Consider the following 11,019-nt stretch of genomic DNA (forward strand, 5'->3'; position numbering starts at 1 on the left):
CCAAGCCAGCTTGGGCATGTCGCCATTCGAAGCCCTCTATGGAAGAAAGTGCAAAACTCCCCTGATGTGGTCAGAAGTTGGGGAACGTGCACTAGTAGGACCCGTGCTCATAAAAGAAGCGGAAGAAAAAGTAGCGGAAATCCGCGAGAAATTGAAAGCAGCCCAGTCACGACAAAAGAGCTACGCAGGCAAGAAGAGGCGGGAAATAAGTTTCAACCCAGGAGATTTTGTTTATCTCAAGGTCTCACCAATTCGCGGAACCCGAAGGTTTCAGGTACGAGGAAAATTGGCCCCTCGATACATCGGACCATATCGGGTTCTTAAGAAGGTCGGAGCCGAGGCATACCAACTGGAGTTACCAGAAGAAATGACAGACATACACCCAGTGTTTCACGTTTCGCAATTAAGGAGGTGTTTAAGAGTACCTGAGGGAGAACATGTGCTAGTGGAAACAATAGACCTGCAGCCGGATCTGCGATACCAGGAAGTACCAGTCAAAATTCTAGACACTGTCACTAGAAGAACAAGAAACTCCGAAGTACGGATATGCAGGGTTCAATGGAGCAGACATGGAGTAGAAGAAGCGACATGGGAACGCGAAGAGGCCCTAAAGAAGGAATTTCCCCATCTGTTTAGGAGCCAGCCGAATCTCGAGGATGAGATTCATTTAAGTGGGGTAGGTTTGTGACGCCCTGAAAATTTACCAAATTAAATCACGCTCTAGAATGTTTCAATTGAAAACCACTCGACGTCGAAATCCTAGCCCTAACCCCTTCTGACCGACACTAAACTTTACCGCCGTCCCATCCCGTGCCGCTCGGAGGCCTGCCGGCCGCGCGCAAGCATTCGCCGCGATTAGCGCCGGCGTAATTCCTTTATCGCGCAGCGCGAGAATCTCGCGCGCGCGTGGCCACGGCCGCCGCGATCGGCGCCGACACCTCCCCCCCCTCTCCTTTCCCTTTTTCCCCTCCCATTTCTTTCCTTTCTTTTTCTTTTTCCAATCTCTCCCCTTCTTTCTTTCCTTTCCTTTCTCCCCTTTTCCTTTTTCCTTTTTCCCTTTTTCCTTCCTTCCTTCCTTTCCCTCCTCCCTTCTCCTCCCTTCTTTTTCCCCTGTCCCTGCTCCTGAACGCCGCCCGGCCCCGGCTCCCCGAGCCACGCCACCCTCCCGCGCGCGCACGTCCCCAGGCACGCGCAACGCGTGACCGCGCAACGCGCCATGCCCTGGCCCGCGCTTCGCCGCGCCGTTCGCGCACGCGCATGCCCGCCCCCGGAACGCGGCCGCGCCGCCCGTCGTCAAGCCGTGCCACCCGCCGCTGACCCCTGCCGCACCCCGCGCGCGCGGCCGCCCTGTGTTTGCACAGCTCCCTCCCCACGTGCCCGACGATGCCTCTGCGCCCTCACCGCCACGCCGCGTCGCGACGGCCGCAAGCGGCTGGAGCACCATTAATGGCGCCCCGCACCGCCCGCCGGCCGCCACCGACCCGTTCCCCTCCGCCCCGCCGCCTTCTCCCTCTATAAAACGGACCCCTGCGTGGCTCACCTCTCCCCCGCAACTCACACCGCCGCCTCTGCCCCTTCCCCAGCTCGCAGCGCCGCCGCCACGAATGCCTCTGCCCGCCGCCGCTTGCTCCTGTGGGCACGCCTCCCCGCGGCATCCCGGCCCAAGGTGAGACCGGGGATGGGACCCCCGCGCCTCCCTCTCCCTTTTCCCCCTCAACCCCGAGCCGCCCCGGGCCCTAGGCCGCCGGATTGAGCCGGCGCCGAGCTCCCCTCCCCTCTCCTCTATTTCCTGTGAGGGGAGGAGGAAGAAGGTGGCCCCTTTTACGCAAAACCCCCTGGCCTCCCCTGTATTTCCCCAAAGAAAACCCCCCTCTAGGAGCACCCCTATCCACCCATTCTTTGCAAAAGAAACCTCGCCCTTTTTAATATTTTGAATTGAGCCCTCCAGTACACGAACCTAGATACGCATGGCACCTTTTAGCATGTCCGAGTATTTTTTTTAGGGTTCGCGAAAAGGTCCTTACCCCCTCCGGGTAATTGCAAGTGAGCCCCGGGACCCCTGTTTAGCCCCTGAAACCCCTTTACCTCGTCATTTTATGCGCCAAACAACCTCCGATCGACCTGAAACTTTACCACTCCATTTCTAGCATAGTTTTGGCCATGCCATTACAAAACCACCCAAAAATATTACCCCTACCTCCGTAACTAAATTATTTCCGATTCAAGCTCAACGATAAAAGCTTTTAGTTCTCTCGCTTGATTGCATGCCTATTTGTTTGCGTCGTAGGACACGGAGTGAACGAAGGAGTTCCCGACTGCGACCAAGCAACCGAGGACCAGTTCTGCGACCCCGAACTCGAGGGACAGTGCTTCGATCAGAACCTCCCGCAAGGACTTGACGATGGCAAGTTCGATTCCACCCTTTGATGCATGTTTCTATCCTAGTTTTTATAAACACAACCCAGAGGCCTGTTTTATAAAATTGCATGGTTTTGTGTGCTGAAAACATGGTAGGATAGCCACCCCTACTTGTGATAACCATACCTTGACCACCTGGTTTTGCAAAGAAAGTGTGTGTGCGTGTGGGAAGGGATAAAATGTGGTTTTAAAAAGTGAGTTAGACGGGATGGATGGCATTTCTGTGTGAATTGCCGTTGGTGTGCTCGTACCTGTGTGGTCGAGCGTGGAAGGGAGATATCCATCTTGTCACCCCTAAGGACCGAGTTGATGTGTTGTCTCACCTAGCTTCCTGTCGTGCAAACCGCTTGACCGTTGTGTGGGCAACGGCTTAGCCTAACCCCACTAGTTAGTCTGATAGCCATCAGGAGAGCTGGGAGCAATGGGTGATCAAGGAGACGGGATAAGCTCTGTGTGACTTATGCCCCGGTTAAACCTCGGTGATAGGTCGAATGACCCCTTGATAGATCCCGTGGTGGCTAGTCAGGTCTAGCTAAGGTGGGTAAGGGCTTTGATGGGATCTGCACCGGCACTAAGGTGTTCGTGTTGTGGTACCCCACCTGTGGGTAAAGTTGCACACCTCTGCAGAGTTGAAAATCTATTCGAATAGCCGTGCCCACGGTACTGGGCAAGTTATGGTGTGGTCACATAACTAGTGTTTCTCTCTGGGAGTGGATGGGCTGGTATGAGTTGTTTGGAAAGTGTCCGGCAGTTGTGCCGTGAGCTACGGCAGACGGGGAGTCCGGTAGCAGTTTAAAACTTGGATCCTGTGTGGATCAACATCGTGTGTTCCATGGTGCTAGAAAACTCATTTTGGAAATTGTTTTTAAACGAACCCTTGCATACAATTGAGTTTCCGCAAAAGAACCATAACCTTACCCTTGAATTGTCCTGTGCATTTGATTACTGTTACACCCCCCCCCCCCCGTGGGTGTGATTGGACTTGCTGAGTACGTTTGTACTCACCCCATTCTTACTTTTACAGTGGAAGACCCAGACTACGTTCCCGAAGACAACGAGTAGGGTTTCGTCCTGCACCCAGTCTTGCCTGTGGTTAAGGCCACCGTGGAGTTCCGCATGGCGCAAGACTCTGATGATCCTCTTTTCGTAGCTAGTGTAGTAGTGTGGGTTCTAGTTGTAATCCTCGCGATAGTGGTGCTTCACTGTCCATTACCGCGAAGAGTTGTACGGTGATGTACCATCTGATGTAATAAAAGTGTTATCAGCCTCCTGGGACTGATAAAATAACACTTTTAAGTCTTCCCCGATGGGGGGAACGCTTCACAAGCCCCCGAGCTCTTCGTAGCCGACTACTGCAGCCTTTCGAGTACTTCAGGAGTCATCTTTGAGTTCTTCAGAACTTCATTTTGAATATGTCTTCCCGAGTTCCTTTTAGGCTGCTTCTAGGATATGAGGTGCTCTTTGCCCCAAATAACTTTAAGTCTTCAGAAATAATCTTCTTTATGGGGTGCGATGAAAATTGCACTCCATATGGAGTAGCCCACAAGCTTTAGGGTGAATCAAAGAATCAGGGTGAGGATCAAATTAGTCTTGAATCTTCTGTTTTTTTTCCAAAAAAAATTAAAAAACATCTTGCAAATGACATATGTCCCGTAGCCTCCGAGCCTTGAATCCAAATTCAAAATTTGGAAAAATGATCTCAAAGAACATAGCTAATTGTACGGAGCTAATATGCCCTGATTCGATGAGATAGAGCAAATATCGGGTTCAAAATTTGAAAAGCCGCTTTTTTGGAGATAGATCCCTGAAAAAATGGTTAATCAAACAAATCTCCCTGAAACTTACCCCAACCACCCCTCAAATCAGACGACTCTTGGAATTCAACTGTAGCATCCGCTGGTTATTTATCCCCGAGGTTACTTAGGGTTTTTTACCCTTTCACTCACTTGCTCACTTGGCCTTTTCACCTCCTTGTTTAGATCTATTCCTCATGAACCCTAGCGCCATCGGCATTTCCAAATCTGCTCTGCCGCCTCCTGTGGCAGAACCAACCTGAATTATACCGGCTCAAGTACGCGAGTCCACTTCCGAGGGCTCCAACGTGCTTCAAACGGTATAATCCCTTGGCCTGTCGGGTAACGTCCCGATAAACCACCGATACACAGGATCAAATAAGGTTACCTCACACGAAGGTGAGTCCAGAGATACATTTACCATCACATTTTACATCACAGGGAATTACATTACAAGGGTTATCAAAAGAGGTACGAAGATTTAAATTCAGAGAAAAGATTACATATTGTAAAAACTATGGTTTTTAGCAGCGGAAAACATACGCGATGATTACAACACGTCGTTAATACGGATGTCGTGCTAAGCCCGGGCACGACATTACTCGTCATCACCAGTGCTGGCCGGGGACGGATCCCATTCCACGGACCAACCTTCTGAAAGAGCACAGGACCAGGGCAAGGGAAAAGTAGGGTCTTCAAGACATAACCTGCAAAACATATAACTAGCAAGGCTAAGTATACTAATACTCAGCAAGGCTTACCCGGGATTGGGTATACTTAGCCCATAACTAGACTTATGAGAGCTTATAATGGTTCTGGGTTTAGTTTCAACTAAAAAGCAACAAAGAGTAGATCCTTAACTTCAAGTTTTAGCTTTCAGATTCTAGTTAATTATCCATTCTAGGTAAGCACCTATAACTACTCAAGCAAGGTAGAGCTCTTTATTTCAACCATCAGTATTACTCATCATTTAGTTGCTCTTGTTACTCTGTATGATAAAGGGATTAAGCAGTCTCAATCTTCGTGAGAAGCGGACGATTCGAATCGAATTTAACCTTGCAAGGTAAACCTAACACACACGCTTGGAACACCACAGGGTCATTCCGAAGCAACCGTTTGCCTTTCATTCCGACTCGTGGACAGGTCCACCACAAGCGACTGTAGGAACATACGCACATCACTCGTGCAGGACATACGTCTGTAGCGCGACTACAAAACCCGTATTCCTGGTTGCCCTTGCAACACGTATTTCCTCAGTCGAACATAAGTAACCAGAAGAAGCAATCGAGTGGTGGGAGGTATGTCCACCCCTCGGGCTGATTGGTTACTAGGCTTACCGCTTACCATATTTCGCGGCATGTGGTTAGTACTTTCAAATGCTTAACCACCGCTAACACACCCCGCGGCCTTATCCAAATCAACAACACAGACGGGGTATCACCTCAACCATGATACCTCACAAAACTCCCGTCCGGCATCCTTATAGTGATAACAGGAATGTAATCATTACAACTCCTATATCGCGCGAGTGACAGGAAATCACCCGACTTCTACCGGCCCTATTAGCATTGCAGCTAGTCGGACTCAAGTACTAGTATTCATCACATTGGTTCCTAGGAGAATGCAACTAGGGTTTCAAGCAATTCCTAAGAACTTAATGCACAGAATACGTAATAGATATAGATTGCAGTGTAATAAAAATAGTAGGTTATGTCCGGGGCTTGCCTTAACTGGTGAGGCTGGGGTTAGTCAAGTTAATAACGTCCGAACTTTGGTTCGGGCCTTCAGAGAGTTCCCTGACGAAGTTCTCGGGATCTTCAGAATAACCTCCTTCTGGTTCCGGAATTAGCTGATAATTTCCATCGGCGGAAGAGATCGAGTCTACATGATATGCAAGATGGAGTTCAATGGATGCACACACTTCCATCTTAATTCACAGTAAGGTTGCAATCTAAAAGCTATCACGCATGAACTCATGGTATAAAAAGGAATCTAAGCCTTGAATCATAGGCATTAACTCATGATTAAAGCATTAATTTAATTGAAAACAGAAATTAAATACTCAAATTTAAATTAAATTCAAATATGAATTCTAAGTAATTAGGGTTATAAAGTTTTGAAAACTTAAACACAGCTTATTGTGTATTTAAAAGATTTTGATTAAAAGATCTAATTAGATAAACTTCACTGAAAAGATTTAGTTAAATGTATTATAAACAAATTGAATTAATCCAAGATAAATATTAAAACATAAATTAGAGTTAAACTCAGATTTAGATTTGAAGTTAAACTTTTTGAGTAAAGAATGTTATAAGATTTTGAATATTTAAAAATAGATTACTTCATAATTCATGATTAAGAGATCTAATTGATTAAAGTTTAAAAGGTATGCTTAAGCAAATTTTTGCTCAAAAATAATTTGAAATGGTTATCTTAAAAGAAATTAAATTATATCATGAATTTAGATTTGAAGATTTTATATCACTTTATATGTCATCTATAGAAATTTGTATATCAAAAATCATGATCACAAAGTTAACCTATAGTGTTAAAATTGGAATTACGGATTGGATATTACATTTCCATGTCTTAGATTCAACATTGATTCAAAACTATTTGGTTTCAAATCAAACTCACTTAATAAAAGTTATAGAGTTCAAAACCTAGTTTCAAACAAAACTGGTTTTGTAATTTTTGGAATTTCCTACAATTCTCTATTGAATTTACAAGCCAAAAATACCACTCACATGAAATAACGAGCACCCATTCACTTCTATTCTACATACAGTACAAACCATCCATTTTCACAGCATGGTCATGAAACAAAAGTGATAGAATTTGAAATGAAGATTCAGGTACAACTGGTTTCATATTTTTTTGAATTTTCTACGATTTTCTAGGGATTTTCAAAGTTCAGCACATTGGAAAGGAAGAAAGGGTTGGAAACTTCCATTTAGACCCTTGGAAAGAACTAAACTCTCGCAGATAGGCCCTCCTGCCATGGCCGGCCGGTTAAGCTCGGTTGAGCTCAAATCCGGGGAAGAAGAAGCTCGGATGGCAAGAGGGAAGGGGGTGGGAAGCAAGAGGGGACTACGACGCACCCGATTGAGGGCTTAGCCGAGCTTGGGGAGGCCGGAAAGATGGTCGCCGGCGGTGAGCAGTATGGTGGCGGCGGGGCGGCTCTGGTTGCAGTACTCCGGCGAGGGGAACGACGCAAAGGGGGTGGGGATTAGCTTCAAGAGGGCTTGGGGCAGCTACTTATAGGGAAGAGAGGATAAGAGAGGGCACAGGGCCGGGAGACCACGGTGGCGTGAAGAGGCAGGGCCGGCGGCGCTCAGGCAGTCGGCGTGCACGCGTGGCCGAGCAGGAAGGGGGCCACGGAGGCAGGCTAAAGCGGCGGGCAGGGCTAGGGGAGGCGCATGAGGGTGAGAGGGCAAAGGGGAACGCACTGCCGCGGCCTGAATTTCAAGAATTGCGGCGCCGGAACAGTGAAGCAGGGGAGCAGGGAGGATTATCCAGAGGAAGAAGAAAGAAGGTTGGGGATGACTGGACTCAAATGTAATTTCTCAAAATTCCAGGGACCTATCTGTAAACCAGCAATAACTTTTAAACTAAAGCTCAAAAGGAAAAGTGTTCAACATGGAAGTTGTAAAACTTTTCAATCTCTACAACTTTGTTTTAGGGTTTGAATTCAAAAACTCAAAGTATGCAACTTTATTTTGAAACTTTGGACTAACTTTAAAGATTTGTCCTTGTTACACATTTTACACACAACTTGGGCCTAAATGCAAGTTTTCCGAACTGTCATGATTACTTGCATTCTTATAATTTGGCCCCTAGTAACTTTTGAAAATTACTTTTGTAACTCGTGCATTTTGCACAAAAGGACTCATATTTTTATAAAATTACACATAGGGTCTTTTTGTTACAAATACATCCAACCTTTTACAAATCAACACATGCATTACATTTCATACATATTATGGTACAATTTGATCACCTAGGTTGTCACACCTCCCCCCCCCCCCCCGCTCAATTTGTACTCACCACCATCTTCTCCACCTATTGCACGCCTCCGCACCACCTCTCCAAGCCCCCAAGAACATGCTAGTGAAGTGCTCGTGACAAGGGAGATGGGCAACAAGAAGACCGCCAACCGGGGAAAGAAGCGGAAGAGGGAGGGAAAAGAAACTAAGGTTGTGGAATCCGCCTTGAATAAGAGTAAGTGCTCCAACTCCGATTTGCTGCGTTTGGTTGATGAGGGTCTTCTTCAAGATAAGGATGTGATACAGTGGCATCCCACCAACTCAGAATCTTCTCCTTCTGAGAACAAGGGTGAAACTATGTTGTTCCTTCATTTTGTCATAAGGGGATTGGCCCTCCCTGCTTGTGACTTCTTTCATGGCCTACTTTATTTCTACAGCCTCCAACTCCATCATCTCAACCCAAATTCCATCACCCATGCTGCAATTTTTATTCATCTTTGTGAAGCTTTCCTTGGAATCAAACCCTATTTCAATATGTTCCGCTATCTTGGAATCGAACCCCATTTCACTGTTGTAGCACTGCACCCGGAGAGTACTTAGGGTATCCTGTAATTCCATCACCTAGGAAAAGAGAGAAGATAGGATGGTCCTGGGTAGTGTGGTTGTCTAAGGATAGAGATACTTAGGAAAGATAAGCTTAGCTACTACTCGCTTGCTCTGGGCACCGGCTTACACCTGGTCTACCAAGTGTATCCGGCTATTAGCTCTACACCCAACCTGAATATGGGGGACTACGAAGGATGGACAGGACTGTCGCCACCTACCACCTACCCTGACAAATCATGGGGAAGGGTAGCAAACAAAGGCAACTTCAAGCCTAGACACCACGTCTACGCTATTGATTACTACTTCTGACCCCGGCTAGGCTCCATCTTAAGAATCAAGTCCTTAGGCTAGAAGCAACTATTCAAGAATGAACAAAGATCCCACAAACGAATGATAACAAAGACTTAACTTTAATAAGAACTCACCACCCTAGACGAACCCGGATACTTACTCAAAAGAGGTTTGTACTCACCAAGGTACAAGTAGAGGGAGGCCGACAACTCCGGCTCTCCTCCTGGACTTTCCTCCACACACTCCCTAACCTACTCTACAAAGTAGCTCTAAAAGGTGGAGTCCTCCCTTCTCTTCTTCCTCTCCAAAGTGGTGTGTGTTGTGGGGGTCTCCTCTCCTCCTTTTATAGCTTGGATAGGTTGGTTCCCTGGGGAGATTTGTATGGAAACACTAGAAACCACCTTTAGGAGGATAAGATCAATCTTCCCGCCAACATTGAGCAGGCCAGGAACCCGTCCAGGTTCGGCCGACCTCTAGGTGGGCCGTCCTGGCACCGCCTTTGGCTGTGAGACTGGTAGGTGGACCCTTGGCTTGATTCTGAAGGTTTCCCACAAAGTTACATTGGTTTGCTTTGCCAAGTGGGCCCTTCTATCCTTGTGCAATGCATGGTGTGATCTTCTGTGCATTCTTCTGCGTTCTTTGGTGTTTTCTCCTTGTATTTGCTCATGGGTGCCTGCATATCATAATTCACCAAAGCTTGTAGAAATGGTTAGAGTTAAATCCCTATTCTAGGTATCGGTGTTTAATTAGTGTTGATCGATGCAGAGGTTGACGGTTGTTTTGTGACTTTAAGAACTGTCAACAAGGGTGCAACCTCTACAGAAGAGAGACCATTTTGGTTTTGAGTACTTGGAAACTGAAGATCTGCCTCGGCTGTCTATAGTGGGGTTGCTTGAGGGAGAAGCCTTGAAGCGAGTATATCGTGTTTTGATGGATGTACACACTATTCCATATGTCTTGCAGCTATTCAGTGTAGCAAATCCTCCAAAACAGGTACAAGTAAGTTGTTAGCTTTCATTCCTTCAAGTACTTTTCTACTCCTTTTTTCTTTACTGGCTCTGATCCTGTCTTGATCCTTTGAAGGATAATGTAAATATATATAGAAGTTTGCCTCCACTACCAGAGCACATCCAGCTTGGCCAGCCTGAAGTGTAGATAGACTTGATGCCACAGGCTGTGCAGCGTCATCGACCAGATCCAAGCGATGAAGGAGCTAAAGAGGAAGAAAGTTGTTGTTCATCAGGAGATGATGACACAACTCTGGCAGAGCGACGTCAGAAAAAGGCTAAGGAGAAGGCTGCTACCAAAGGCACTGAAGGTTTGTCCCCAGCATCTCAGATGTTGGTGTTTTATCGCCAAGCTCACCGACGGATACCCCGAGGTGGTAGGTTTTAGGTGGGGTGTCGCCGAGATCTTGAACTCCAAGGTGCAAGGAACACAAAGATTTAGATAGGTTCAGGCCGCAAGGAGCGTAACACCCTATGTTCTGTGTTGTGGTTTGTATTTCCTTAGATGTGGATTGGTTTAGGGGGGTCCTTGCGCACCCTTATATAGTTTGGGGGGAGAGGGTTACACATATCCTAGCCAGATACGATCTCAAAAGTCCTACCCGAGTACTACTTGGGTAGTTTCCTTCTGTTCCGACTAGCCCTACTCGTGGCTGAATAATGTACAACAGGTATAAGGTATGGGACATTCCCCATCCTTTATTATAGAATATTCGTGCCACGTACGCAGTCCCGTGGCTTGGGCCTGAAAAGCCCCCGAGCTCTTCGTAGCCGAGTACTGCAGGCTTCCACTTAGTGACCGTTGGCCTTCACAATAGCAGCCGCTAGTTATTTAACCGCATGGTGAACCTAGGGTTTACTCACCCCTTCACTGCCTTGAGCCTTTCGTCTTCCTCTATTTCATAGCCTCCACCATTT

This window comes from Panicum hallii, chromosome 3 (genome assembly GCF_002211085.1).
Source record: "Panicum hallii strain FIL2 chromosome 3, PHallii_v3.1, whole genome shotgun sequence".
NCBI lineage: Eukaryota > Viridiplantae > Streptophyta > Magnoliopsida > Poales > Poaceae > Panicum > Panicum hallii.